Raw genomic sequence first — 4,978 nt, 5'->3', positions numbered from 1 at the left:
GTTAATCATTTATTCTTTAATATTTCCTATTTTGCCATGTTGCTAAAAACCAGCTGATTGAAAAAGACCCCTCTAGGGTAAAGGGTTAACTGGGTGCAATCTAATGATAATTGTACAACATGAAAAGAAAAAATTAAAAACAATCCAAAACAATAAAAATGGAAAACAAGACATGACGCAGCCAAACAAGTAAATTATTTCCATCTGAGACTGATGGGAGTATTCATTTACCCACCACTGTGTGATTAAAATTGCTTTGCATCTACTGGCAGAACAATAAAAATCATTTTCTTCCTTTTTACAAGTGTTTCCAACCATTATGCAAAATAATGTCAGTGCGGTCTTTAAAAGAAGTAAAACATCATATGACTGATTACATCTGTGATTCTGGAAATACCCGAGCAAAGAAAAGCAGGAAAGCACATGAGATCAGGAATTCTTTCAGAATTAGAACAAAGGCTTTGGGACTTAATGTGGGCAAACCAACATGACAGCAAATCCATCTGTCGTCACAGGGTGTCCACGATCGTTTCACTTCAAACAGTTTTCAAGTGGAAAGAAGGCAGCGACAGAAAATTTAATTCGCCTTTACTATAAATCAGAAATATTAAAGCCACCAGTCTAAAGGCTGTGCAAAGATGACAGACCAGACCTGATCTGTTTTAACTTTTTTGCATAAAGAGAGAAAGCTCTCTTCACACATGAAACATATTTAAATGCTGTAAGCTTACATTTACAGCATGCTTTGAGGAACTTTATCTCGTTTCAAGCATGCTGTAAATAGAAGAATCATGAAAATGTGTCAGTTCGATGCAATTTGAAACCGAAACTCTGAACGTAACCTACTCCAGACCAGGTTATCTAGACCAGGTGGTGACCTATCCAGGTAAAAAGAGAGACATTTGTGTGCCACTCAAATGTCTTTGGAATCTTAGCATAGCTGCTAACCCATTTTATCTACTTTTATGGCACATTCCACTGTGTGTGGATTTCTGATCTTCAGCTGGGCTTCCTTTTTGCCCGTGCCACTGTCTCCAAACCACACACTGTAGGAGCTCTCACTATCATCATGCAAAGCTTTCCTTTAACTCTTATCACTATTCTTCTGTCACAAATCACATCTGACACATCTCCACCCCGTCTATACTGTCTCCTTCTTGACCCCAGATATTTAAACTCATCTATCTTCATTCCCAGTACCTCTCGTAGCTTCACTGTTACACTTGTCTCCTTCTCATCACACACACTTGTATTCTGTGTTTCTTCTGACGTTCATTGTTCTCCTTAGTGCATACCTCCACCTCTCCAGGCTCTTTTCACCTGCTCCCTGCTCTCATTACAGGTCACAACGTCATCGTAGCACATGGAGACTCCTGTCCTGCACCACATCTCTGCCACTCCTTCTCTTGCAGTTCTTCTTTTGGCACCCTATTATATGCTTTGTGTAGAGCCACAGGGTGAAACTCCTTCTGACCTTCTCCGTATTTCTCCATCAACACGCTCAAAGAGTGCTCTCTCAGCATGAAGCCACACTGCTGCTCACTGATCATCAACTCTCTCTTTAGCTTAGCTTCAACAACTCTTTCCCATAGCTTTGTGGTATGGCTCATCAACCTTGTCCCTCTGTAGTTACTACAGCTCTGCACTTCACCCATGTTCTTGGAAATCTGTTACGTCCATTCCTCAGGTATCCTCTGAATTTTCAAGAATGTGAAAGGATATGGTTGGACTCCACTGCCCTCTCTCCTAGGCTTCTCCATACTTCCACAGGTTTGTCATCTGTCATCTTCCTTTATACTCTTTATTCTCTTCATGGCTACCCTTGCTTCTGCCTTACTGATCCTCTGCACTTCCTCATTCACCAGTTTGCCTCCGTCCATCCTCCTCTCTCTACCACTACCATCTGTCCTTCTACATTTCTCTTCTTAATACCATACCAACACCACCTCATCACCACTGTTTCCTTTACCTACATGTACACTGAAATCGCCTTTCCAGCTGCTCGTTACGCTCTCTACCACTTCATTTGGCTTATTCCAGAATTCCTCTCTCTCTTATGTCATCTAACCATGATCTTGTCTGACACTCTCCTCACATCCACTAACTACAATCACCCCTCCCGCTTCCCTTTTCTTCAGCCAGAGATAGCACACTAGCGCTCTGTTGGCCAACACCACCAGAAGCACTTGGCCAGCAGGTTGTTAACCCAGGTCTCCGAGGTCTCGACTGCTTCAGTTCGGAAATCATTCTTAATGAGAAGAATAACATTTTTGTATTCTTTCAACACCCTTCCTGATGCAGCTCTGCCCATTTAGCTGGTCTTGGGAATGACACTAATAGCACACTGGCTTGCGGCCCCCTCCATGGCTGGGTTTAACTTGGAAGCTACATCTATCTGAATTACAGTCTCTGGATTCTATGGATCAACATATTTACACAGACAACCAATACATACAATACGCTTAGATCATTTAAAGTGACAAAAGAACCCAATCAACAACAAAGACAGCATGTGCTCTTGATTATTGGGGCTATAACTTACATGCTGTTATTTGTTTGGATGCATCAGTGTCTAAATTTGACCCTTAAGCTTAGAAGGTATTAACATATTAGAGTATAAGTAGCATGACACAGTGTAGGAATTAGAATAACATGGAAGGAATACAGTCACCTTCATTTAACAAGCACCATCATTACAGTGAAACCGAAAGAGATCTTTTACTGTGTGTTTAGAAATGCAGATAATGAGCTGGAGTTGCTGGCACTTCCCACTTCCCTCTAGCTACAGGAATGATGTTGAGTGCATGCGTGTACGTCTGAGCACACGTGTAATGAACAACCTTCACCTGCTGGCTGTCATCATCTTTTTCTTATTGATAATCCTTGTGTTTCTTTTGAGCCTCTGAGTGCAGGTTGCATTAAGTTGGTTTCAGTGTTGCTCGCATGGCCCATGCCTGGGAGCATCCTCAGGCTAGCTTGTATGAAGCAGAGTACAACATACCCACCTTGTTTCCAACACCAGTCTCTGTGGTACAAACATCCTTGTACACATCATCCTCACAGTTCAGCTTAAGGAAAACAGGTTATTATAATTATGCTTTTCAGGCACAGTTGGAGGACGCATAGCCTTTTATAGCAGTTCTTTTCAGAGGTCAAGCTCTAATCCTTCAGCCTACGTACCACAAAATGGCAGACACATGGTTAACAAGTAAAGAGCCAACAATGAGAATTTTCTTTTCCTGACTTAATTTTATATTGCAAAACTGTTACAAAGCCATGGTAACTATGCTTCATGTCTAATCTGATCAGGTTAACGCGTAACACAACACATATACCACCAAACTGGTGCCTTCTGACTAATCAATTGTTTAGTAAGTATCCTGAAAAGCACCCCTGGCAGCAGTGAACTGGACAGTAATAGGGTCAACATTTCCTTGTCTTTCTTTGAGTATTAATAAGAATTAGAGATTCTCTGTTGGCTGAAAAAACTTTTATATCAACTTATTTAAATGTTCTGCCCTTGTATAGGGACACAATCCCAAAACAGGGCACCTAAATCTTTTTAAAAACACCCAAGCATCCTGGTTCGATTTATATTTGTTCGTCTCTTTGCAGTTGAATAGTTTAACACCAGTGGGGATAATAATAATCATCGCCTGCATCTCTAAAAATACTGATTTAATTAAATTTACAATTGTAATCTGTCAGATCCCTCTTTTCCTAATGATAGAGTTGTGAAACTAATAATTTTATTGACTAAAAAAGTCAGTATTTTTGCCAGTTTTCTATCCTGGCTTCAAATAGACTTTCTATACAGCACTTTTCCAGACATACTGACCTTACAGACACACTTTCTTAGGTGCAGCAGCTGTGATGTTGTCAGTCTGCATTATGTGTCTACCCTCTTCATATTTTCTAATATTATATTTTTATCTTCTTTGTGAAACAAGCTGCTCTGCTGCAAGTAGACCTTTCTTTTTGTAATTGGTCGTGTGCTGCCAAAACCACATCTTTCATGTGAATGAGCTCTTAGCTAGATTTAGAAATCCTGGGCTGACTTATGAGTTGATAACCACCTTCGTGTGGGAGCTTAAACTAAATGCTGATGTTAGGGTAGGTGAAGCTATGTTATACCGAACTTGCTTCAGAGTGTTGAGCCTCCCCCCCAAGACAGTCTACAATATTGCATTTATAAATATAACCAGCTCTCAGTGATGGCTGCCAAGGCTAATTGAGACACACTGTGATTATGACTTCAGCCACTGGATGACATAGCTGTCACTGCTATTGTGCTTTTGTTGTCATAATTCTGGTGCTGACACAGTTTTTTTATGCCTGTTACACTGACTGTGCAGCATTGTGTATGTGCACTGAGACACTGTGCTGGCTTTTCACTGCTAGCGTATTTTACTGTACTAGTTTACTGGTACCACATTTGTCAGTGTTCAAAACACACTACAGCTAGACAGATTCCTAGCACCACAGACTGAACCACAGCAGCAACTGTACTCCAAGCGGTAACCATATCCAGCCACAGCTTCACCTGTCACAGTCATGCAGAGCAGCTGCTGCCGTTTTATCACATATCACATCATCTGTCCTTTTCCATCGTATCTGCACTAAAGGATTTTTCTTTTTACTGGCAATCTGTTATAAGTGGGTTGAGTCAAACGGAAATGCAAGAATACTCCAGAAAAAACATTCCTATCCCAGTCTTTTGGAGGCTCTATAGAAAACTAGCTAGCAACCAGGGAGCATTTAGCAGCTCAAAGAGGGTCAAGCTCGTACATTTCAGTGTTTTTTTTTTTTCCAGACAAAGACAGACAACTGTCCCTTCAGCAATATAAACATTAAGCGGGCTTTTTTTTTTTTTTTTTAGCAGACAGTCCTGTCATATCAGATAACATAAATTTTAGCTGAAAGTGTGACTAATAAACTGCCAACTAAGTGTAGGCCGGAGCACCATGTAGCTGCAGTT

The sequence above is a fragment of the Pelmatolapia mariae genome, linkage group LG7 (genome assembly GCF_036321145.2).
Source record: "Pelmatolapia mariae isolate MD_Pm_ZW linkage group LG7, Pm_UMD_F_2, whole genome shotgun sequence".
In the NCBI taxonomy this organism is placed as follows: Eukaryota; Metazoa; Chordata; class Actinopteri; order Cichliformes; family Cichlidae; genus Pelmatolapia; species Pelmatolapia mariae.
This window is presented reverse-complemented; position numbering follows the sequence as displayed.